We start from the raw sequence: 27,436 nt of genomic DNA, 5'->3' as shown, positions 1-27,436 counted from the left end.
CATTTTTGAAGCACTAGTTCACTTTTTTGCTTCAGATTTTACTAATTCCTCTGTGAATGCCCTCCCCCTTTATCCTATGTGACCCCAAACTCTTCTGATTGGTTCTCACTTTAAGCCTGTTTTATACTGTCACCTTTAATGTTCTATTCAAAATACCCCCATACCTGTTTTTATGGTCCTCTTTCTACTCCATCCCCCAAATTAAGATTTTCCTTAAAATTCATCCCCACTTTCTTTTTCATTTCTGTGTTTGTAATTCTCAAATCTCTAACTTCTGTCCTACTATATTCCATACTTCTAACCGAACATTTCCATTTGGATGTCACACTTTTACACAGAATCGACATGTCTACACTGATCCCATCGCCTTCCTTCCAAAACCTGCACTTGTCCTCAGTCTCCCTTTTTATGATCACATTTATCCCAGACATCTATTCTTGAAACCTCAAAACTAGAGTCAATATTCCCTTGCCTCTCACCCTCCCCAAGTTCATCCTCACTATGAATCCATCAAGCTTCCCCTTAGAATCAACTTCTCCTTTATTCTTCTTTATAGTTTTTATTTATCTTAACAATTTTATTGTTAACATCATTATGAATTATGGATTATTTAATTTATAATTGACTAAATATTTCCTTTATTTTCTCACTTACTAAAAGAAAACAGGTTAATGCTTAGTACCTACTTCTAGGGTTCATAACAATAGGGTATAATGGTGCCATGACTCTCAAAATAGGTAATAATGCTATATTGGCATGAACTATAATGAAGAACAGTTTAATTTCCTTATAAAGTAAAACTTTCATATAGAGGTATATAGGTATAGAAATAGAGATGGTACTCAATTATATGTTAAAAGAATGACAGAATTAATTTAAAATAGTTCCCTTGGGGTGCTTGGGTGGTTCAGTCATTTAAGCTTCTGACTCTTGATTTTAGCTCAGGTCATGATCTCACGGTTCAATGAGTTCAAGCTCTGCATCAGGCTCTGTACTGACAGTGCAGATTCTGTTTGGGATTCTCTCTCCCTCTCTCTCTGCCCCACCCTTGCTTACACTCTCTCTCTCTCTCTCTCTCATTCTCTCTCTCAAAATAAATAAATAAATAAATAAATAAACAAACAAACAAAAACTAAAATAAATTGGTTCCCTTGTTTTCTTTAAAGGACCTTCAACTATTTGAATTATTACATTGTATTATTGTTCTCTGCTTTCCTCCCCAATATTATTTTAATAAATATTATTGCAATGTTTGAAGTGTGATTTTAAATCATCTATAGAAAAAATTTAGTGAGTCTACTTCTGTTTAATTGATAATGTTATCTTTTGTCAGATTAGTTTTCTGCATTATATTTCCATTTTTGAACTGTCAGCATTTTAAAATTCCCCCAGTAATTAAATATCTATTGGATTACTGCCTTACAAAAATATGTATTTGTTTTTCTTACCTCACATTTACTACTCATTAGGAAAATGGATGCTGTATATGATACTGTATATGATCTAATCTAGAAATTAGAGTAGATCATTTGCTTTTTACAAATCTCCCACAATGCACCTCATTCTGGTTATGGCTAAGTAGTATTTCCCTCAATTCTGTCATTAACCAGAGGTGCAAAATTAGATAATATACAACTTCAGAGGGCCTAGGCCTCTTGAATTATAAAATGAGTGTACTTTTTAATCCTAATGACATTTTTGGAATGAAGGCGCTGGAGGAGAGCTCTCTTTCAAGCTCTAACAAAGTCTTAATTAAATGAAATAAAATTTAATGTCACTTTATTAATGACATATGATCCATAATTTAAAACTCTAATATAAAGAGATATTCTTTTGAAGAAACCAGGTATCATCAGACTTTCTCTTTAACATTACCTGTGCCCTTTTAAATGCCTTCAAATTTTGACTTCCAAGACTAACATGGTTCTTTTAGGATTCTTCTGTACTGATCAGATAATTATATTTTGGCTTTTTCAGAGTATAAAGACAATGGACTTTGAGGTCAAAAAGACCATGTTTTTAATCCTAAACTTTCCATTTAGCAAGGTGCTGATGAATTAGCCTCTATGAACCTCACTTTCTTCGTATATAAAAATGAGAATAATATCTACTTTCAAGGGTTTTTATAATTAGATAAAAAACAAACAAACAAACAAACAACTCATGACACAGGAAGGCACCTAGCTCTTCTGGGTACTCAGTAGACATGTCATAAGTATAACACACCTGAACAGATTACTGGCACAAAATGTGAAATGAGGTTACGACATGGAGCTTTTGTAAAGGCCACAAGAAGAGCATAAAGCCAAAGTTATACAATTCATCTTTGTCTGTTTTTATCCATCCATTGCAATTAGTCAATAATTTGCTGAGTGCCTTATGTGTGTAAGACTGGGTGCTAGTGCTAAAACTCCAAAGATAATATATAAAGAAGAAAAAAAGTAGTTGTAAGAACAAATGCATGAGAATAAAATTATAAGAAAATGTAGTAAGAAATTCTTATTCTGGATACTTCATTACACTGACCAGATATTTTGGCCTTATGTGGTCATTTTTCTATTCAAAAATCACCTGATCACACCTCAAGACTTATGTGTACATTGTACAGACTTCTGGTTTTCAAACTGAGGTCCTAAAAGTCAGTATTACTCTAAGGAACTACAAAAAGGATAAGCAGGTAGGAATCTGGTTCCTCACTCCTCACTCCATCCCACTGCAACCAAAGCAGTCCCAATTTTATCGTTTTTACATAACAGGGTTCAATAGCTTATTGACAGAAAAGGTTGTCCAGAGGAAACAAATAAAGCTTGAAAGTCACTGATAAGAATAGTTATTTCACTAAAGCAAAATACTCGAGTTAAAATACCATATAATGGTGCACATGTAATTTTTGAATTTTAACAAGAGTATAGTGAGAAGATCTCTCTGCACAAGTAACATTTGCTCTAAGACGTGCAGAATGAATGAAAAGAAATAACTATTTAAGAACTCAGGGAACAGCACTCCAGATGGAAGGAATAAACAGTACAGAAGCTCTGAGTCAATAAAAGGTAGAAAATAGTTTCAAGGAGAAAATAGGCACCCAGTCTGGCTAAAGCATTATAGGTCAAGAGGACAGTGGGACAAAACCATGCTGGAGAATGAGGTAGGTTTGAAATCAGGCAGGACCTTGACAGCTACTGTAAAGATTTCGAATTTTTTCTACAATGAGAAATCACTGAAAGACACAAACAGGGAAGTCTTTTCAAAAAATTACTGTGGCTTCTAAATGATAATGGATTAGAAAGGAAGAGAAGGAAGGAAAAAAAAAAAGAAACAAGGTTAGAGTACTGGTATAGTTAAAAGGGGAGAACATGGCATCTTGGATTAGGGTGATAGTAATGGAATTGCAGGTATATATCTTGAAGGTAAAATCTTCACAAAAATTTTGATTAATTTTGGTTAATCCAATTTTGGCAATGGATATGGTGGGTCAGGAAAGGGAGGAATCAAAGATAATTCATCTAACTTTGTGAGCAATGGGTAGGGTGTCATTTACTGAGATGGTGAAGACTGGAGGGGAGACAAGTACAGGGTGGGAAATCAAGAGTTCTGGTTTGGCTATATCAAGTATGAGATGCCTGTTTGACAACCCAGTAGATCAAGTAGATAAGTAGATATTGTAATAATAACATTTCAGAATTATTGGGTACTTCTTCTACATATGAGGTACTATTCTAAGTGCTTTGTATATGTCATTTACATTATGATTTACCCGTCAATACTTAAGAAGTACTGTTAATATTATCCTTATAATAAAATAAAGATTTATTTTATAAATAAGAAACTCAGATGCAGAGATGCAGAGAAAGTAAGTAACTGGATCAAACAATGGGTATATGGTAGAGCTGAAAACCAAACCCAGATGGTCAGGCTCCAGGGCCCATCATTTTAACTTCTACCCTCTATGGCTTACATGACTGAGGCCCAGGAGAGTAGTCCCAGTTGTAAATAGATATTTATGAATTCTTTATTAATGTATAAACTTTTTCATTCATTCAACATGTACTTATTGAACACCTGCTATGTACCAAGCTCTGTTCTAACGAATAAAACAGATGTTCAGATCATATATTCAGATCAGAAGGCTCGTAATACATCAAATGGTGATATGTATTACAAAGAAAACTAAAACTGTATAAGGAATATAGGAGTACCTGGAGCTTATATAGCATGACCAGGAACAGGCTCTCTGAAAAGGTGACATTTGGGCAGAGAGATGAAGGAAGTATAGGTGTGAGTCATGCATATATCTGATCGGTAAAAGCGTCACAGACAGAGAGAACAGTCTCTCTGTCTTAAGTGCAAAGGCTCTAGGGCAGAATTAAAAAGAATACAGAGAATGAGACTGGTCCCGGTGAGTGAACTTGTTCTCTTAAGCAGAGATGACCTAAAGCACATAGAACCAAAACTTGAAAAAAAGCTGTTTTCCTACCATTGTTTGACCGTGTGCCCCTCCAAAGAGAGAAATGCCAATCCAGAGCCCATGTCTCCCAGATAAAGATGTAAGAGAGCCAAGGAGACATGGGAAGCATTCTCCATTGTACCTCTCCATGGCTGATGGGGCAGCTGTTGGTAAGAGGAACTGGGAGTGTAGTTTCCAAATCGGAATTACTACAAACCTGTGGGAGAGGAAAAGCATCTAAAGAGAGAAAAAATAAATGGCCACAGATACTTTGAACAACTCATGCCTAATTTTCTGGAAGGAATAAACAAGAGAATCCATGCCCATCTGTGCTCTGTTTTTAATTCTTTTGAAAGTTCTACTTTCTAGTACTATGATCTAATGAGGGCCCTTAAACTTGTTCTATCTCTTTAAGGGGGAAGAAACAGTTTGGGAGCTGGGAGGTTAGGGACAAGTGGAGAGTATAATAGAAAAGAGCCACAGGCTCCCCCTAGAGGTATGCATGCCCCAGTTTGCCTAACCAGTTTTCTGCCTTGTTCTATAATGACTCAGTATTGATCTTAAAAATATTCTTAGAACTAGAAATATACCACACTCCCTCCATTGTTTTCCCTTTCCACCTGACCAAGATTAAACTTTCCCCTACAATCCAGCTCTGAAACCATGCCTTGCTCACTTCAAGATTTGCTGGCAAATTTCTTGGATGCCAACTGCCTGCCTGCCCGGACATGCGAGATTAGTGATCTTGAATTATCTCTCACTGCACGTTCTCACTGATCACTGTGTTAGACTCTCCAGAAATGACTGTTTGCCTACTTGTTGCCAGAGATTCCAGATATCATTTTTGCCTCATAGGCTGGATTTCCTCCCAGCACCTGCAACTCTTTTTGTACCCCAACACCTGCTCCACTCCAATTGTTGGATCTAATTTCAGATTTCTGTTCCTCCTATACAACACCATCCTGTGGCAGTGGATGAGCACTAACTGGCCATATCCTAATCTGCATCTATCTCTATTCTTGGAATTGATTTGAATATGTTATTTACCATTAATGAAAACAGTATAAAGCAACTATTACTTTAAATTGTGAGACCCTGGAAAGCAACGTTATGTTCTAATTGCCTTTAATCTGCAGGACCTAGCCCACCACCTGGGATATAGCAGATGCTCAGTAAACATCTTTGGATGAACAAAACAAATGAATGACATTTCCAGGCATGTACAGACTAAGCTAAATGTCATGGGAATAATAGCACAATCCTGACTATCTGACTTTATTTTTGAAGTAATTAATATTAGACCAGTGATTTTTCCAAATTTTAATCCATCAATCTAACTTATTAAAGGCTTTTGCTACTGCCCTTTCTCAAGAAAAAGCAAGAATGGTCAACGTATAATTTAGAGGTTCAAGGGCTTATATGGTCCTTGAGAGAAGAGAATTTATTTTTTTAATTTTTTTTTACGTTTATTTATTTTTGAGACAGGGAGAGACAGAGCAGGAACGGGGGAGGGTCAGAGAGAGAGGGAGACACAGAACCTGAAACAGGCTCCAGGCTCCGAGCTGTCAGCACAGAGCCCGACGTGGGGCTCGAACTCACGGACCCTGAGATCATGACCTGAGCTGAAGTCGGACGCTTAACCGACTGAGCCACCCAGGCACCCCAAGAGAAGAGAATTTAAAGGAATGAGGCTCCGGGCACCTGGGTGGCTCAGTCGGTTAGGTGTCCGACTTCGGCTCAGGTCATGATCTCACAGCTGGTGAGTTCGAGCCCCGTGTCGGGCTCTGTACTGACAACTCAGAGCCTGGAGCCTGTTTCAGATTCTGTGTCTCCTCTCTCTGACCCTCCCCCACTCATGCTCTGTCTCTCGATATGGAATAAATGTTAAAAAAAAAATTAAAGGAATGAGACTCACATAGCTTTGAGTAAACAGAAAACTAGTTGCAAATGACGTACAGTATCATTCCATTTTTGTGATAAAAAGAAACTAACAAGCTTGTGCTGGTTTATGCTTAGAAGAAGTCTAGAAGGATACTGATGAACCATTAAGGAAGACTCCCTTTGAAAAATGAGACTGTGGCATGACAGGGTAGGAACAGGGCTATCTGCATTGTTTCATTTTTATAAATGACTATTATTTTACATTTTTTAAACATCTAACCATTCTTTTCTTCTTCTCTACCAACAGAGAAGAAAAAATTTTTAATTTGATAAGAAACTGAAACCACATGCTAAAAAGTACTTCTCATAATCTTCAGGCTATACATCTCTGCACTGATGTACACATGTAAAGTCTCTGCGCTCAAGTGCCATGCTTTGAGAATTGTGAAGAGTTTATTGCTGCCTCGTTTGCACTTTGAGAAAGTTGTATGGCATTTCTCAACATGATCACTACAAATTGACTAACAACACTACCACAAACCTCCTTGGGGCGGAGTGAGGGGAGAGGGATACAACATAGCACACAGCCAGGTAAGAATATGGAGAGAAAAGAACATCTGAAAACATACCTGAAACGGTGGTATCCTGTATAAGCATTAATTTATTCACAAATGCTAGGCTATATTTAACCATGAAAATTAAGAAATGAACAACTCAGGACACCTGGGTGGCTCCGTTGGTTGAGTGTCTGACTTTGCCTTGGGTTATGATCTCGCAGTTTGTGAGTTGGAGCCCCATGTAGGGCTCTGTGCTGACAGCTCAGAGCCTAGAACCTGCTTCAGATTCTGTGTCTCCCTCTCTTTCTGCCCCTCCCCAACTCCGTCTCTCTCTCTCTCTCTCTCTCTCTCTCTCTCTCTCTCTCTCTCTCTCCCTCCCTCCCTCCCTCCCTCCCTCTCAAAAATAAACATTGAAAAAAAAGAAATGAACAACTCATGAACTTAAAATTGTGTGAGAAGAACCCATTTCCATATAGGAACAAATATGCACAAATAATAGAATTGTCTTTAAATCTTCATAATTTTCCTCTTGTCTGTTATTTTAAGCTTTCCTACAGACATTTTCAGACAAACAGATCTCTGTTGTATAGAAATCTAAAGGAAATGTGGCTGTCCTTTGAATCTTAACACTTACTTTAATTTAATTAAGAATTCTTTGTCTTCATTACATTGTAGATAGATTTTTTTCAGTCCTAACCAATTTGTGGTACGGTGTTCATGTCTTGATCTACATTTGTCTTGGTATTTTGACTGAGAAACAAGTGATTAAGCCAAGAAAACTCTAGAAATCAAAAAGATTGGAGTTAAAATCTCGACAGGGTATCTTTTAGCTGTGTATTTCAAACAATGAATGTATTCAAGTCTCAGTTTCCTTGATTGTTATATACTTAATAGTAGTGCCTACTTAATTGGGTTGCTATGTGGATTCCCTGAGAGAATACAGGTAAAGGGCCTGGTGTGCAGGAAATGTTTACTGCTAATATAACTACTCCCCTCAACTAGAGAATGTAACTTTTGTATATGTTTATTTCTTTGGAGAGAGAGAGTGAGCAGGGAAGGGCAAAAAGAGAAGGAGAGGGAGAGAGAATCCCAAGCAGGCTCTGCACTGTCCGTGCAGGGCCCAATGCAGGGCTTGAACCCACAAACCGTGAGATTATGACTTGAGACACAATCAAGGGTCAGATGTTTAACCAGCTGAGCCACCCAGGCACCCCAGGATAATGTAATTACCTAATGTTCATTAGTTCACACAGGGATATTATATTGGTTAGTCTTCATCTTAAATAAGTAATGCAAAACATATTATACAAAAATAAAAGTTTTTTTTTAAAAAAAGAAAAACTTTAGCTAATTGTTTGAATGCTTTAAAATACCAGAGAGAAAGAAAGAAAGAAAGAAAGAAAGAAAGAAAGAAAGAAAGAAAGAAGCCTAGAAATACTTGCTTCTTAAAGTTTAAATGTTGGCAAGAGATACATAGATGAATCACTGTCTCTGAAGAGGCAATAATATACCTCCCCTTTCATTTTGACTGATTTACTATGATCCAGGCTTCTGAGATATCTACTCCTTCCCAGCAGGCCCCCAAATCTGTTCTCAGTGGATCTAAATTAGAAAGAAACAAATAAGACAGGCAAATGTAAACAAAATTAGATGACAGGGTTAATTTCCATTTCCCAAGCCTGGAAATAGTCAGCTGCCTTGTTCACATTCTCCTCCACAGGCAGCTATGTCCTCAAGAATGGGAGAGAAATTAGAGTTTCCCTCCAGCAGTTGGCCCAGCTGCACTCCCCAGGATCTGCTGTTTCACTGTTCCTGAGGTATGGAGTGAAATGTTATACCCTACAATGGGAGCCACAGCCAAAAATTTCATCACCCAATTTGATGTTACCAAAGATTCGATAAGTGGGACACAAAAGACCCCAGCAACCTTATCCTTTTGAAGCATACTTGAGGAATTTATACACAAACACATTTCTGATTTGTGGAATTCTCCTTTTAAGATTATAACAAGATGGCTTTTGTGAAGTATTTTTTTAGGCTGCTAGATATTTTTGTCTAGAAGTAATCACCTGTAAGATCTTAAGGTGGGCAAATTTATAAATTTCTTCCTTTAGCATCTTAAAAAAAAGTCACGTGTTCTTTTTTCAAATTCCATAAATTGACAGGCACATTGTTAAGTTAAATAACATCAGCCTTAATAATGTGCTTGTCAACCATAGGATTATTATTCTAAATTTTACTTTCTTCCTGAGAGCATCATGAGTGATCAGTACAATATATCTGGTGTCCAGAAGTTTACTATCTTCCAGGATTTTCTTGGATATTCTATACAAATTATTATAAAAATAGTAATAGTGGCTAACATTTATTTTGCAATTACTGAATGTCAAATACTATTATAAGCGCTTTATATAAATTAGCTTATTTAATCTTCATAACAACCCTACCACGTAGGGACCATTATCATTCCCATTTTACAAAGGAGAGAACTAGGCACAGAGAGTTTTAATAACTTCCCACAGTTACCCAGCTGGTAATTGGGGAAGCCTGAATTCAAAACCCAGAATCCTGGTTCTAGAGGCTGCACTCCTAAATTCTAGGCCATGCTACCTAGCTATCCACAAACAAGTCGCATGTGTGATCAGACCAGGGTCTGAGGAAGGTGAGCCGTATAGTGTTGGTATTTGGTACATCACAAGCTCTGCTAACCTCCACTTCCACATGACTCAGTCCCAAAAATGAGCAAAGAAGAAAATAAAAGTGCATTTCAATGATGTCTGCTTAAAAACTCTAACATTTTCTGAATAGTATATGGTTTTGCCATTTTGATTCACATATCTACCTTCTAAGAATATAGCAGTCAGACAAGCATTCATTTTTTAAAAAATTATTCTGAATTTTGTAAAAGTCCAAGATACAACATTTTATCCAACATATTTTGAAACCATAAAAATAGCATTAATATTTAAGATCAATTATTCTGATTCATACTAATGCTCAGAGACCTGAGGCTCAGCATACACTCTTCTCAACATTTCAGGGAATCTCCAAATCCTTGGAATCTTCCAAATCAGAGGTTGCTCACATGCACACCCACAGGTTCCAGACAGGTAGGTTTAATATATAAATTCTGTGAAGTATAATATGATCAGGAGTGGGGGAACCTGTGATCAACTGGAGAGGGCACACCCTTCTCAGAACATTCAAATTCGATTTTTTTTTAAATATTGTGTCAGTTACATAAAATACGACGGAGACTATATTCTGCTCTAAATGGAAGAGCATAGCAATGTGCCTCCTGACCTGTCCAATCTTGTCAATACATCTGAAATGATGTACTTTTTCATTGTAACCATTTGTTTATTAGTTATAAATTCCCCCAATGTAAGTTTCCTGAAGGTAGGGGCACAGTCTCTCTCTTTCATCCTCACATTCATTTAATCTTCAAAAAATAGTCTCTGAGCTCCTAATAAATACTATTATTCTAGAAGCTGGGGACCAACAGTGAACAAAGCAGGCATACTCTCTGTACTCATGCCCTGATGATCTTATTTTAGTAGGGAGATAGAGAATAAATTAATAAATAAGTAAGGAAAATTAGAATATGTTCAATGGTGATAAGAAATATAGAATATAAAGTAAATAGGGCAGAGGATTGTCTTGTGGGAGTGAGGGTTGGTATTTATAAACAATAGCAGAGAAGACCTCACCAAGAAGGTGACTTGTGACTAAAGACATAAAAGAAATGGAGAGTAATACATGTATATATCTGGAGAAGAGCTTTCTAGACCAAAGGAACAATGAGCACATATGTCCTCAAGTAGGAAAGTGCTTTGCCTAACTGACAGCAAATAGGCCAGGGTGGCTAAAGAGGAGGAAGCAAGGTGAAGAATGAGAATGCATAGAGAAAAGTAAGAGAAAAGGGTGCCATTCATTTAGGTATTATGATGATTTTGGTTTCTTCTCTTAATGAGATGGGAAGCCATTGGAGGAGGTACATGATCTGGCTTATGTTTTAATATCACTCTGGCTATTATGCTGAGAAGGAAGGTAAAGGTATAGACCAAGGGGACCAATTAGTTAGGAGGGCACGGCCATAATGAAATGTGAAAAAAAGGATGATGGAATGGACCAGGGTAGTATCAGATGAGATGGCAAAAGGCTATGAGATTCTCAATATGTATTTTTTAATATATTTTAAATGTGGAACCAATGGGATTTGCTGATGGACTGGATTTAAGGTGTGAAAAATGGAGAGGAGTCAAGATTTTTGGCCTGAGAAACTGGAAAAAGGAAGTTGTTAATTTACTGAGACAGAGAAGACTATGGGAAAAATAGGTTTGTGGTGGGAAGGAAAGGAAGAATCAAAGCTCAACCCTGCACAAAATTCACAATGCTATTAGGTGCCCACTGGGGATATCTAGAAGCAATTGAAAATTTATGACTCTGAACTTCAGAGAAGAGGTCTTAACTGGAGATATCAATTTAAGATTGTTCAGAGCATAGGTGGTATTCAAAAACACAATATAGGAGGGACCCCTGGGTGGCACAGTTGGCTAAGGGTCCAACTTGGGCCCAGGTCATGATCTCTTCACTCGAGTGAGTTCCGGCTCCACGTCGGGCTCTGTGCTCACAGCTCAGAGCCTAGAGCCTGCTTTAGATTCTGTGTCTCCCTCTCTCATTCTGCTCCTCCCCCGCTCATGCTCTCTCTCTCTCTCTCTCTTTCTCTCTGTCTCAGATAAATAAACATTAAAACACACACACACACACACACACACACACACACACACACACACAATAGGTTAGAATTACCAAGAATATTATTGTAGAAGGAAGACAGGTCCAAAGACTCAGAACTTGCCAAGGTTTAGATGTCTGGGAGATAAGGAGAAACCAACAGATAAAACTGAGAGGGTCAAAGTAAGTATAGTACCATGGAGATGCACCACCCAAATTTTCCTTCAAGGAAAGACTTGTTTCCCAGTTTAAGAAAGTACAGGCAACAGACAGTCACAGCTATCAGATACTTTAGGATTAGCTCAGCAGCAGTGACCACCTTGGCCAAAAGCATGTCCTTCTCTGACAAGCCTACTTGAGAAAACAATATCTTCTTTATTGAAAGCCTATTTTGGAAATTTTTCCTTAAACAGTCCTATACTTAGTAACATTGAAGGACCATCAGATGAAGAAATTTAAATAATAACCCCTAATCAAATTCAGCTCTCTTCCTTTTATGAATTGTAATATCTTTAAATAGCTCTTTAATTCCAGTAAGCTTTACATTTTATATTTAATTAGTAACTATAAGTACTTCCCTAAATATTTGGGAGGTTCTATCACTTCCCCGGTCATGCAATTATAGCAACGGAAGCAAAAATGCAGATAGGAAAACTTCAAATAGTTTATTTTACCCAATTGCAATTATTTGCTAATTCGTCTATATTTCTGATACACAGTCAAAAACTATGCATCTTTGTATCTATGGTATCTAAGCATGTGCTAGTTCTTGGTTTCTACTCAATAAACCCTTGATTGATTGACTGATTGACTAATTAATGTGTCCTTACAGAGCAACTGAGAAGAAAAAGAATTTTAATTTTACTTTCTTCTCCTTCTTTATAATAGAATCTAATAAAGAATGAAATGGCAGAAAAATAAAAAAAGAGGCGCAGGAAGCATCAAGATAATATACAGTTAATTAATGGTTGATTATAAGATTATCTCTTTCACACTTTCTCACTTACATATAATCCTAAAGTGATGCATGGTCAAATAATTTGTGAAACAGAGCACAGTACACCACCAGTATATGCACCATCCACCAGAATTTAATCACAACTGTTGGAATGTTTCCTTCACTTTTGAAAAATTGTGTTTCACATCTATAACTTCACACATTTTTATATTAATTGAAGTTATGTATTTCTAATTGATCTTTTCTACTCTTCACATTTTTTATAATTTAAAATGCATTAGTTGCCATGGAAAAAATGTCATCAAGTAAGAGCAAACCTTGGTGATATCCACACATGAAATATGAAATCAATTAATAAAATGGCTGTGCAATTTATAATAGTTACTTAGAATGGGCTACCTGACCTAATGTGAAATAAATATTATATAGGGGAGAGGGAGGGTATAGCCACCCACCAGAGTTTTTTCTTCTAAAATCTCAGGTGAGTTCAATCATCATACCTTTGTAATATATAAGCTTATTTTGGTTTTCTTGTTTTGTTTTTTCAATTTGTTTTATTTACTGGAGGAGGGGAGAGGGAGGGAGAAAACACATGCAAGCAGAGAAAAGGGATAGAAGGCAAGAGAGAAAGAATTTTAAGCAGGCTCCATGCTCAGTGTGGAGCCTGACCCAGGGCTCAATCTCACAACCCTGGGATCATGACCTGAACTGAAATCAAGAGCTGGAAGTTCAACCAAGTGAGGCACCAAGGCACACCTATAATCTTATTTTGGATACATTTTGCCACATGAATCATCTCAGAGATGGTCCATAGTCTCAGTTAACTTCAGAAAAAAGGGAAAATGAAATTAAGCAATCCAAAGACCGTGTAGAGCTCCTCTGTTCCAGGATCTTTGTCTCCTTCTAACCGTGCCTTACACTGAAGTTCTTTTCTCCATCTGATGACTCCTTTGCAGATGCATCTCACTCAGCTCAGTAGAAGCCACAGGTAGATAACTACTCAGGTGATAAGACTTTAAGGCATCAGGAAGATCTCTATATAAAAATATTGTCTCTCACCCCATGGTCTCTTGTGCATGAAATTCTACCATTTACTTCCATTTTTTTGAGCACCATCTTCCCTAGAAGATCCCTCTTAACCCAACAGATCTGAACTGCAGGAATTTGAAAGCAGAACACATCCCAGAGATCCTAATAGTTTAGAGATGAGTAAACTTGAACCCCTAAGTGAGGAAATATTTTTGCTAGTATCAAAATCAAGTAAAAAAGCTGAGCTAAAGGGGAATCCCTGTCTCTTAGCATGATAATAACCCTGGAGCCCTGGAAGCCTGAAAAAGGAGTGTGCAGAGAGGAGAAATGAGTGAAAGTAATTTATTTGCGAAGTGATTCCAGTGAATAGGGGTGAGGAACAAGGTAGAGTAGGAAAGAAAAGAAAGTCAATATAATAACCCTTAGTGAATGGTTTGATATGGAATACCACACAGCAGTGAGAAAGAACCAGGCACTAGCCTCCAATATAGGTGAACCCCATCGGCATAATATTGAGTGTAAGAAGTCAGACTCAGATCAGGATATGTATCTATATAAAATTCAAAAACAGAAGGAGCACAAGCTAACCTTCTGAGGTGCTCAGAATATATCTTGAACTTGGTGATGGCTACACAGATATATACATACATAAAATTCATAAAGCTATATGCTTAAGATTTGTGAAGCTTGAATAGAGACTTCTCCAAACAAGGCATCCAGATGGCCAATCGACATATGAAAAAATGCTCAACATCACCCATCATCAGGGAAATACAGATCAAAACCACAATGAGATACCACCTCACACCTGTCAGAATGGCTAACAGTAACAACTCAGGCAACAACAGATGTTGGCGACGATGCGGAGAAAGAGGATCTCTATTGCATTGTTGGTGGGAATGCAAGCTGGTGCAGCCACTCTGGAAAACAGTATGGAGGTTCCTCAAAAAATTAAAAATAGAACTACCCTACAACCCAGCAATGGCCCTACTAGGTATTCGTCCAAGGGATACAGGTGTGTTGTTTCAAAGGGACACATGCACTCCAATGTTCATAGCAGCACTATCAACAACAGCCAAAGTATGGAAAGAGCCCAAGTGTCCATCGATGGATGAAGGGATAAAGAAGATGTGGTATACATATACAACGGAATATTACTCGGCAATCAAAATGAATGAAATCTTGCCATTTGCAACCATGTGGATGGAACTAGAGGGTATTATGCTAAGCAAAATTAGTCAGAGAAAGACAAATATCATATGACTTCACTCATATGAGGACTTTATGACACAGAACAGATGAACACTAGGGAAGGGAAGCAAAAATAATATAAAAACAGGGAGGGAGACAAAAATATAAGAAACTCTTAAATATGGAAAATAAACAGAGTAAGGTTACTGGAGGGGTTGTGAGAGGGGGGATGGGCTAAATGGGTGGGGGCATTAAGCAATATACTCCTAAAATCATTATTGCACTATATGCTAACTTGGATATAAAAAATAAAATAAAAAAAACAGATTTGTGAAGCTTTATGTCAAGTGTGCTTCAATTTTTTTTAAAGAGAGAGAAAGAGACCATGAGCAGGGGAGAGGGCAGAGGGAGAGAGAAAGAATTTTAAGCAGGCTCCACACTCAGCATGGAGCCCGACACGGGGCTCAATCTTATGACTGGGAGATCATAACCTGAGCCAAAATCAAGATTTGGATGCTTAACCAACTGAACCATCTAGGCACCACTGCTTTAATTTTTCTAGGTCTTTTTTAAAAAGAATGCTTTATTGGGTTGACCAACACTGTTATTTCATTGTGTTATTTAGAATGAACCTTAAAAGTGCTCACCTGAGGGGAGCCTGAGTGGCTCAGTCAGTTAAGTGTCCGACTCTTGGTTTCGACCCAGATCATCATCATCTCATTCATGAGATCGAGCCCTGTGTCAGGCTCTGTGTTATCAGCCCAGAGATTTTACTTGAGATTTTCTCTCTCCCTCTCTCTCTGCCCCTTCCCCACTCACTCTCACTCTCTCTCAAAACAAATAAAAAAACATCTTTTTTTAAAAAGTGCTTACCTGAGGAATGAGAGGGAGAAATATTTACCCATCACACCCCAGTGCACATCAATTTAGGTTTACCTGATGGGTATTAATTTCCCCATACCTGGATGAGTGCCAAGTGGCACCCCCAGGTGTCCACACTGTGGACGCAGAAAAGCCCAAGGCAGAAAACAAGAAATGGACAGCTCATGTTTGAGATGGGGCACTGGCAACCCAAGATATGGAAGTGTGCTAGCAACTGTTCTCCATGGCTATGGCAGTCAGAAGTAAAGCTGAGGAAGATGTGAAACACCAATCAAGATATGTCTGATCCACACAGACTTCCCATACATGCCAGGGACATGGTACTATAGGTGAAGCATAAACGACAAATCCTGGTGGGTGTAAAAAGGGTAACCCTAGTGAAAACAATGGACAAATGATAAGAAAACATGATTATATCTCAAATAAAATATATCCCACTTGGTCTTGTGATGCTTTTTTTTAAATTTTTTCATGTTTATTTATTTTTGAGAGAAAGAGAGACAGAGTGTGAGTGGGGAAGAGAGAGAGGGAGACACAGAATGAGAAGCAGGCTCCAGGCTCTGAGTTGTCAACACAGAGCCTGATGCAAGGCTCAGACTCACAAACCGTGAGATCATGACCTAGTCCAAAGTTGGATGCTTAACCGACTGAGCCACCCAGGCACCCCGGTCTTGTGATGCTTTAAATTCATTGATCCCCATAGGGAAAAGCACTGTATACGTATGGGAAAGAGAGAGAGGCGGAAGGGGTGGTATTGCATTCTTCACAGCCTTCCCTTTTCACAACGAGGCACTAACTAGTAGGTCCAAAATTAGAGCAAGATCAATATCAGTGGAGATAAATTGACCAATGAGAAGATGCCTTTAATGACGGAGTAAGAGAGCTGAGAAAGAGTTTTAGATTAATGTCGGGATTTCCCAATAATCAAATACGCTGCAGTGCAGGCACTAAAACTTCATTAACTACTTATAAAAGTTCCCTTTCGCAGCAAGTAACTTTGAGCACTTTGTAACTTTCTTTAGAGTAGGGGGAAGGACTGAGAAATGTGTTCCTTAGCAATAAAATTAAGTACATTTATATAAATTAGTCTCTCCAAGGGATCCCAATTATATTATTGCCTTGACTCTCTAGCAGGACTCAGCTGCTAGAATAACACCTTAAATCTGCTATAGCAAAACTTACCACAAGCAGAAAAAAATAAGAGGCTGTGTGAATCACACAAACCTATGTTATGGATACTGTTCTTGCCTGACTGTAACCAACCTCTATTCATCCCTTCCTCCTTTCTGTCAGGTAGCCCTCTTCCACAAACAGCACACATAATTCAGTCCTGATATGACTCTTATATAGCTTAAACCAAAGAGAACATTCCATTTTCCTAGGCTCTATTATTAGTTCAGTGTGTCATTCGAACATGGTACACCAGCATTTCCTCTTCTTCCTTCGAATGTTTTTCTGGGTGATTAGAAAACCAGAAACTGAGGGGTACCTAGGTGGCTCAGTCGGCTGAGCATCTGATTTTGGCTCAGGTCATGATCTCATGGTTCATGAGTTCAAGCCCCAGTTGGGTTCTGTGCTGACAGCTCAGAGCCTGGAACCTGCTTCAGATTCTGTGTCTCCCTCTCTTTCTGCCCCTCCCCCGCTCACTCATGCATGCATGCTCTCTTGCTCTCTCTCTCTCAAAAATAAATAAAAACATCAAAAAAATTTCTTTTTAATTTAGAAAAGCAGAAACTGTGGTCATCATCTTGTTTACAACCTGAGGATGCACCATAAATATAGAGGAAAGGAGAGTGAAGAGAACATGGGCTGAGGCAATGATGAAGCCCAAAACACCTCTCGACTTGTAATATGGGGCCAACAATTGTCTGTGTTCTTTAAAAGAACTCGCCCTGTGTTTTATGTTGTTGCTGACTCATGTATTTTGCTTTGTTTTGTTTCTATTTTTAATAACTTTGACCCTTCATCAAATAAAGACTGGATGAGCCAAATACAACTGCTTCCATGAAATACAAGCAGGACACCCTGGCATTTCCATTCACTAATGAGGTTTATCATCATTTTCTGTAATTTTTGGAGTTAGATGGGATATTTCCAAATTAATTAGAATAAAATAAATTTATTTTCAGATAACTGACTTGCTTACCTATTCCTGTTTTGTGCAAATATTGTTATAAATTCCAGTTCCAGTAAGGGGCCGCTGAAACTACCCAAATTCATCCAAAACAGCTCTGAGGTTCTTATCTGCGGCAATATCTTGGCCTAGAATTTCATCTGAGCTAAGAGACTAGACAGTAAAGGAAGTTGCATTATTCTGTTTTTCATTTGTTTTTAAACAATCTGAGTAACTAAACACATATAAGCATGATTCTGGGTAATGATTGAGTTTAATGTAAAAGGGAATTTTGTTTCTCCTCTTTATTGCAAAGCTTTTCACTTAGGAATTTTTTTAAATGCTGTTAAACTAAAGTAGAACAAACACCAAAAAGCCTCTTACCACCAAATCCTTATTATAAGTGTGTGTATAATACATATACATGTTCATATATATATGTATATGCAGTTATATGTATTGAAATTATTTCTAACTGGACATTAGTTATCTGTTAGTTATCTGTTTAAAGGGTTTTACAAAACCACTAGCTTTAAAAAAAACTGCATTTCACATATTTTTAGCATGAATCAGCTCTGGTTTTCCATTGTCTTTCTCTGTGTCCTTAAATCTCTAATTGTGCATTGATGTTTTGGTAGAAAAGCAAGTTTTCTTGATGTCTTCAGGAACTCACAAGTCCCTCCTTCACTTTGTATGTCTCTCTGTGCTATGCTTTTACCTGTTCTTCTATGGTAATTTAGAAAGAGGATATTCTAAAGTTGATTTTTAGCAATAAAGTTTTGCTTTCTCAATGGCCTGCTTTTGCTTTACTTTAAAACAACTCAATACAACATTATCTATTTTACAGATTTCTAAAAAGCTATTTTGTGTTGTTGTAAGTATGAGTCATTACCACTTCTATGTGAAGAAAAATTAAGATGCTGAAATAAGTGAACATATTGGTCATTTCTTCTGCCTCCAACCAAATGTATAAAATTGGTAAGTGTGACTGATAAACTAGATTGACTTTAAAATAAACAATAATTTCACTTTAGAGCTCAGCTTAGAAGGATATCCCTTCTGGCTTCTCAGAGAGAATACAAGTGATAATTATAGTTCGAATAGACTAGGTTATGCTACATTAACAAGTAATCTTGAAATCTCAGTGGCTTAAAAAAAAATCTCAGCTTATTTTTTGCTCACACTATATGTCCATAGTAGCTCACCTAGGTCTGCTCTTCATTGTCCTCAGGAGTCTGACTAATGGAGCAGCCACTGTTTCGAATGCTGTTAATCCCTTTGGCAAAGGGAACAGAATGTGGCAAATTACCCAGTGGCTCTCAAAGTATCCATCCACCTAGAAGGTTTTGTTCACATTTTAATGACCAAAGCAAATCTCCTGACCACTCCAAGAAGACAAGGAAATGTAATCCCAAAATGCCCTGCAGGAGAAACCAAAAATAACTGGCAATAGCATTAATGACTACCACACCACCACACATAAATTCCTTCATTTTCCTGCTACAAATCTATAAACTTTCTTCTCCAGCCATCTTCTCATCCTTCCCTACCATAACAGAAGTCCTTCCTCTTAACAAGGTTTACCCTTCCTCATCTGCCCCTATCATCTCAGGACCCAGCTCTATGGATTATACCCTCTCTCCTATATCTTCAACTGCTTGTGTTCTACCTCCTCCCATTAGAATTTATATTTGCTTTTTCTAATTTAAAACATAATAATTCACCCTTCTCATTTCTTTTTCTCCCAACCATCACTCTGCCTCACTCCTCTCACAGTCATGTTTTTTAAAAGGGATGCATACCTTCCTACAGCCATTTCCTCAACTCCTATTCACACCTCAACCTGCTAGATCTGATTCTACATTCACCACTCTATTGAAACCACTTTTACTAAAGTCACTAATGACTTCCTTGTTGCAAAACCTCAAGTGCACATTCTAGTTCTCATATTACTCAAATCTTGGCAGGAACATCCACTCCCTCCTACTCCTGAAAATGCTTTCTTGATTTGACTTTGTAATACTACTTTCTTGACTTCCTTCCTACATCTCCAAGGGATTCTGTCTCAGTCATTCTGAATGAACCTCATTCTCCACCTGTTCTTGGGCTCTTGCTCTTACCCAACATTAGTCTCATCAACATGGGTGATACCATTCATTCCCATGATTTCAGTTATCATCTATAGACTGAGGACACCCAAATCTGGCCACAAAGTACTGGTACAATTTCAGTTATCCTGCCTACAACACTACCCTTTCAGTGCTTGCCTCTGTTCATGCAGCAAATATTATCTAATTTCCAGATATAACAGATCTGATTCATAAGAAACCAGTCAACTTTGAAGCCAAAAATGAAAAAATAAAAACTAAAATATAATCTTTTATTAGCACTTATCTAAATAATAACCTATCTGGTATGTTTGTTTAATATCTCTTTTTCCCTGGGCTATCAGATAGTGATAATGGCCCCTTCTCTCTCTAGGGCCTGACACAGTGGGTGCTCAATAAACAGTTGCTAACTATTGTTGAAATTCCAACTTCTCACCTAAGTATCACCCTTTTCAAACATCCTTTCTGGATAGTCTGGTATACATATGCAGGTGTATCAGAGTGCAGGGCCTACTAAAAATTGTCCTATCTTATTACACAGAACAATATGCTGCTATTCAAATAAAAAAAAAGATAAGCCACAATTATTAATCTGAATAGACTAGGCTGCACTGCAATAACAATCAATCCTAAAATATCAGTGGCTCAAAAGAAATCAGGTTTATATTTTTTCAGGCTACATCTCTACTGATGCCTTCCACCAACAGAAGCTGCAAGACAAGTGTTATATACTGAATTATGTCCTTCAAAATTTGTATGGTGAAGCCCTTAATATAACTAAATTTGAAGATAGGGCCTTTAAAGAGGTAACTAAGGTAAAATGAGGTCAGAAGGGCAAAGTCCTAATCCAATAGGATTTGTGTCCTTATAAGAAGAGGAAGAGACACTAGGGGTATATGTGCACAGAGGAAAGGTCATGTCATGGCAAGAAAGCCACTTGTAATTGAAAAAGAGGGGCATCAGGAGAAATCAAACCTACTAGCACACTGAATTTGGCCTTCTAATCTCCAGAACTATAAGAAAATAAATTTCTGCTATTTAAGCTGCCCAGTCTGTGCTATTTTTAAATAACAGCCCTAACAAACTGATATGAGCAGTAAAAATTAAAAATTCACTGGTGCCAGTAATCCTATTCATGCTGGGAAGCTGCCCTGCTCCTCTGAAGTTCCAAGGATCAACACAAGGAGCAATTTTCTTCCATTGTCATTGACAAGAATGTGATGAAGGACATGGTAGATGATCTCGCTTTCCAGATGAGACCCAAGACCTTCCAAATAGTCATTCTACCCATTAAGACCACTCTTCTCCTGGGGATAGTACTGAAAATGCCTGAGGGAGCAACCCGATAGAAGGCAAACAAGACCTAGCAACAGGACATAAGCAGATCTTAACTTGAGAGGGAGAGAATTGCCCTGGAGGATCTAAATATTCCTCCCCTTAAGAATTTTTTGAAATACTCCATTTCCTCACTAATAGGAATAATAAAAGTGTTTGGCCCTTGGTCATAGTCCACTCCATCCCTCTTCTGGCCTACCTTCTTTTTTTTTTTTTTTTTAACCTTCTTCTTCTGGGCTTCCTCATGCTTCTCCTGACTGTACAGGCTCTACACTGAGACATGCTCCACCAGTGTCACCCGGGGAAACCTTATCTGTCTCACTGATCCCTTTCAGCTCTAGATTAATGAGTTAGTTTTTCTACACTAGACTTAGCAAATCACACCTCCAATTCTGGGCCAAAAATTGAATGCTGTCTTTTAAAAATAGTAAGTTATCATATGTTACTATATACTCTGTCACTGCATTTGTACCAAAAATATGACAACTTTTCATTCTGCATATTCTTATATAAGGCATAGATATTACCTTAATTATGCTACAAAATAGAACAATACTATTGATACATTGTCCTTATAAGGTCATCTACATTGAACATCAAAAAGCAAATGCTCTGACAGATCAATTTTTTGAATCCTGTGATAAAATAGCAATGATTTTATTATCACTAATAAAAAAAAACTGAAATATGCAGTTATGATTTCCTTTCCTTGGAAAGACAGAAGAATCTCAATCTAAATTCTATCTATGTGAGCCCAGACATAAGGAATGTGACCAACAGCAGTTATCATGAAGACTCTTTCAAATCAGCTCCCATCTGGTTCTGGTGAAGTCTCTGGTTTACTCAGAAGGTACTATTGCCTCCCAAAACAGACTCAGGAAACTCCTGGACCAAAGAAGATATAGTTTGATGGAACAACAGCTCTGGGGGTGGGATACTGGGGAAAGCACCAAGCTTCCCTGATAAAATACTTGATTTATTATCAAGCTATTGTTGACACATCTCTACTCTTTGAAAGTTATCCTAGAACTGCCTCTAATCCCGGTGCCTGCTGCTCCCTTACCTATTTTGCTTCCTATTTGTCTTCTCATTTTGTCTCATAACAACATTATTGATTGTCGCTTTCTCTAGCCCATTTCCTTTTTTGAACCTTCTGTCCCTAAGAGATTGTCTAGTGTGTCCTCTTTGTCTCACAAGTGGTTCAGGTAGAGTTCAATGACTCACATGAATCTACCTGTCTCTGAAATCATTGCCAATGCTATCTTTCCATAAATTCCTTACCATAGTGTCTTGGGTAACAGCTGTTCATCCCCATAACTGTGGGGCAGGAGAGAAAAAGGGTGCTTTATTATGACTGACTTTACTTTGGTGCTTTTCTTTCTATCCCTGGCACTCTACTCTGAAAAAGTGGTTTCAGACATCCTTCCCCTCTTCCTAACCAGGGCAACAGTTTCGGGCTCACATCCTATCCCAGCTATCTCAGCCATGACCACACACTACCTACCAGCAATGTCCCACTCCTTCTGCCAAAAAACTCAGCCACTTCTGCCGTGAGTTATGTCAGTAAAATTAACATGAATCGTGTTTCCTTTTCAACTTTGCTTACATCAGTGACTTTCCATTTCTCTAAACTCTCTTGCACTTAAACCCATGTTGTAATGTTGTAGGCCATTAAAGCAAAAGAAAACAAACAAAATAGCTTCAGGGTACTACTTCTTAAAAGCCTCAAGAATGAGGTCAAAACCAGAGTTTTGAGAGTGGCTCTTTGGAGGGGATCTGCGGTGGCTCTTATCTTGAAGCACATACAAATTGTCACCCCACCTCAGAAAGAAGCATCACATAATAGCTCCTCTCTGCAGCCGCCTCTCTCAGTTGTTGCCTCCCCTGCAATGCTGCCTGCCACCTTGCTTCTGCAGGACCTTGGAGGAGGTCTCTGTCCCTTCCCTCAGAGGCACCCATTTCAGGTTGCCATCTCACAGTGACTGAGGTTTTCAGCTGTCACTCATTCACTCCGTGCATCCAGGAGTGTGATTACAATGCAGTTCTCTCTGTGAATAAATAATGTCGATCTGCCAGTTTCTGAATTTGCCCTGTGGAGGTCAGTCCCAGAAAAACTTTTTGCTCTCTCTACAAAGCTTCTTTACTCAGACTTGTGCAAATAGCTACTACTTATTATCCCTCTTAGTAAAGGAAGGAAGGAGGAAAATAAAGAAAAAACTATTACATACATGGATCTGAACACATATATTGATATCTGAAGCCAAGAAGTATGCTACGTGTTCGCACATGCATTTTTATTTTTGCAGAAAATAGGTCTGATTTGAGCACTGTTCTGAATCCAAAATCCATATTCTTCTGAATATATCATGCAGCGAGGCATCATATAGAGCTGATGTCTGTCCCTTTAAGAAATGGAGGAAGAAAAATACGGGATGAGCGGCCACTGGGCTAAAAAGAATTGTGTGTGACAATTCTATGGTTATTCCAGTTTCTCACTAACTTTGCTTCAACAAGTCTCTTGTTCATTTATCTTTTGCCTATATAGTATGATCTGAGGGACCAAAAAACGTCTCTTCCACCTTTTGATGCCAATGCCTGAAACTTTAGCCTCACTCCCCTCCATTCTACTTGGATAAAGGATCTGTAGTCATCAAGAATTCCCACGTAAAATAAAATGTTACATCGATCCTGGGATATATTCGCCAATAGTCAACAGTCACCTGCTTAACTGCTTAACTGATGACTTAACTGAATGTGTATTTGTTTTACTATTTGATACAGTGAACCTCAGTAATAGGGACTCACTAGATAGCTTACTTTTCGTGAGGAGGAAGAAAAAGAAAAGATGGAGGAAGTGAAAAATCTAAAGCCCAAGGCACTAAAGAGGTATGAGCAGCTTGGAGAAAACGGTCAAGGGCAAGTACAACCCAATTACCGTCAAGGTGGGAGAAGGTGGTAGAAAGAGAAAAATAGAAGGGTACCAAACTCCATTTTAGCCCAAAGGACAACCCCACCCAAACTGATTGGGGGAGAGGAGCTAGAACAACTAGCAAAAGGGAAGAGAAACTGGGCACAACAGCCTCCTGACCTTACCTCTATTACAGAACACATACCATTCTCTGTTGAAATTGTCCATTTATTTGCCTGCACCAACCTTTAGATCATGGGTTTTAGAAGACAGGAGCTCTGTGCCTGTTTCATTTGTGTGGGACCAGAGCCTCGTACACTGCCTGGCACGCAGCAGAGGTTCAATGCATGTTCAGAGGATGAATGAATGAAATCAGTTTCCCTTCTTCCCTATTTCTCACACATAAAATCTTTGCGGTGAAGAACCAGATATACTTCATATGTGATGGAACTTCAGTTGTGTGTTCAGGATTCTTAGAGGTTCTAGGACTCTTTGATAAATATAAACTGTGTCATTTATAGAAAAGCAAATATTTTTCCCTAGAAATGTGGTAATGTCCAACATCTAACAAATACTGTTTTGGTGATAATTATTATTATTTGTAATCAGCATTTTACTAATTTTAGGGGTCTTTATTTATGGTTAAGCATGCTTCCTTACATATTCTAATTTTATATAAATCATTTAAATCAAACTCTGTCCTGACATCTACTACATTATACTTTAATATACATAACACAGATGTAGATGAAATATAGCTAATGATTCCAAAACAGTTCCTCTAGACACGCTATATATTTTAAATTTAATTTCCTTCTTATGTACCAGGGGAAAATGTATGAGTTTTTTTCCCATGCATCTCTCTTTCCTCATTATCAAAGTGTTCACACGGAATTATTTTTAAAAGGCAGCATTTAGTATTCAATCAAATAATAAGGAGAACGTGTTCCTTCCCAGTGGTTTAATAATAATTCTTGCATCACCAACCCTGAATATTCATGTTATGGAAATGTGTCCTACTTCTATAGATTTCATCACTGTCAGCTGGTGCCACAGCAGAACACAGGAACAGTTAGTCAGTCTAAATACATTCAGGATTTCAGCAATTACCAAAATGTCTTCCCTGACTTACTATCAATAATTCAACTTTTGAGGAATATAATACTGAGACAAAGGAGGCTAACCAATAAATATTCTGCTATTTTTCAGAAAACAGCAATCTAACTGCACAAAATTGTGATATCACTTGACTCAAGTCTTACTTCAGCTATATCTGTATGACATAAAGATGACTGAGCAATTCAGTGGGGGAAATAAATCAATCAGGACAGTTGTTTTGGTTGTTTTTGTCTTTAGGTAAAGTGACTTATAGCATATTTATTTTCCCCCATTTTGCTGTTAGAACACAGCTTGTCAATGATCTGATATTCGTCATCCTCATTCCTCAAAACATATATTAACCAGACTTTACCCTCCATTCTGTTGGCAGTATGATCTTGGGCTAGTCACTTACTCTCTCTAGGATTTAGTTTACTCATCTGTAAAATGTCAAAGTTGGATTGGGTTGGGGTCAACAAACTTGTTCCATAAACAAATAATAACTATTTTAGGCTTTGTGAGACATACAGTCTCTGTTACAACTATTTAACCCTGCCATTTCAATGCAAAAGCAGCCACAGATAATATGTAAATGTATGAGCATTTCTGTGTTCCAATAAAATATTAATTATAAAAGCAGGCAGGCAGCAAAACAAGGTTTGGCTTTGTACAGTAGCTTGCCAATTCCTTTCAGAACTTTTTCAAATCCATGATTCTACATGTTAGATACATATAAGGCCCCTTAACACAAGGGGAAATGAACTCATCTAGTCCCTCAGTGACTTAGAATTAAGGAGCCTAGAAATTCTCTGCTACAGAAAAATTCCTTTGAAAAAATCAAGTAGCCCTAAGTAAACCCAATTGATTAACAGATGGACAAAGATTCCTCAATTCTGGCTAGTCAGCACACCTTTTATTGGTACCCCAGGATACAGACTCTATGAAATCCAGGCCAAGTCTCCAGGATGTTTCTTGATGAGGAGAGAATATGCTTACAAAAATGACAGGATTTCACTCCAGGTTTTGTTGATTTTGACTGCACTGAAGGAACTAATCAGCAGTAAAACAAGTATTAGGTCACACTATAGTTTCAAACTTAGAGGAAAAAAAGAGAACCACTTTTGAATCTCTATAGAGCACCTATTTCACTGAGTAGCCCAGGTGGGGAAAAGTCTCAGAAGTCAAGGTCATAAATTAATCCCTTGTGAATGTCTGTCTATGAAGGTCTGTAGCTTCATCCTATTCCACCACTATGAAACAACACACACACGCAAAGGACACAGCTTGACATTGCTTGTCTGTGGAAACCTAGTAGATAAACTCTATGCTGAAAGATGATTCTGTCATATTCAAATAAGTTTACAATGTTTATAGGAGTATGATAACTGCCCAAGAAACGTGTCCACAACAATCACAATGATCAAGAATCCCAGAATACTAAAAGAAAGGACAGAGTCCATTTGGTTTACAGCAGGGTTTCTTAATCTTGGCAGTACTGATATTTGGACTGGATGATTCTTTGCTGCAGGGGGAAAGACGGCCTTTGCATTGTAGGATGCAGAGGGTATAGATGGAGTAAAAGTAACTCCTTTTCCCTTCCCTCAGTCATAACAAACAAAAATGTTTCCATACACTGATAGATGTCCTGGGCTGGGGGAGGAGAAGGCAAAATCACACCTAGTTGAGAATCTGGGATTACAGAAACGTAAGATATTGAATTTGCCATAAATCATCATCCATGCTATAGGAGTCAAGTAGTACCCCAGACCAAAACTGATATTCACAAATATTTTATTACAATGACTTCCCAGGTCCTTTCTGACTATGTATCTCAGAATACCCAGACAACAATGAAGTGGAGGGGACATTATCTGGAGAAAGAGCACGACTGTCTTTGTCCTTTGTCCTTAGCATTATCTAACCCTTGCCCAGTGGCAGTGTTTCCAATTCTAAATTTTACTCACATGGAAATCAGACCCAACTCACTATGTATCCCGCTTAACTCTTAGATTATTGTTCATGATTGCTTGCTCCAGTTACTGGTAAAAAGACCTACAGAGCCTTAGGCCATAATTCAATGGCCTAGCATGGAGAGCCTGTATGAATCTGGGTTCTTAAATCCCTAATCTCAAACTTTGTCCCAGGACCTGCATCTCTTTTAATTCCTGCACTACCTAAATCCCTGTCTGGCTTCC

The 27,436-nt window shown here is 38.0% G+C and overlaps 1 long non-coding RNA gene across 1 annotated transcript in view; it reads right to left on the bottom strand.

The window, feature by feature from the left end:
- Positions 1-23,503: 23,503 nt before the first annotated feature.
- Positions 23,504-27,436, bottom strand: part of LOC122236455 — a 32,908-nt gene continuing 28,975 nt past the window's right edge. Inside the window, exon 3 of the long non-coding RNA XR_006214525.1 lies at positions 23,504-23,637. This is a non-coding gene — a long non-coding RNA (uncharacterized LOC122236455). The remainder of the gene's footprint in view (positions 23,638-27,436) is intronic.

The sequence above is a fragment of the Panthera tigris genome, chromosome A2, assembly GCF_018350195.1.
Source record: "Panthera tigris isolate Pti1 chromosome A2, P.tigris_Pti1_mat1.1, whole genome shotgun sequence".
Lineage (NCBI taxonomy): Eukaryota > Metazoa > Chordata > Mammalia > Carnivora > Felidae > Panthera > Panthera tigris.
Note: the sequence above shows the minus strand (reverse complement) of the source record. Positions and strands in the feature narration are given on the sequence as shown.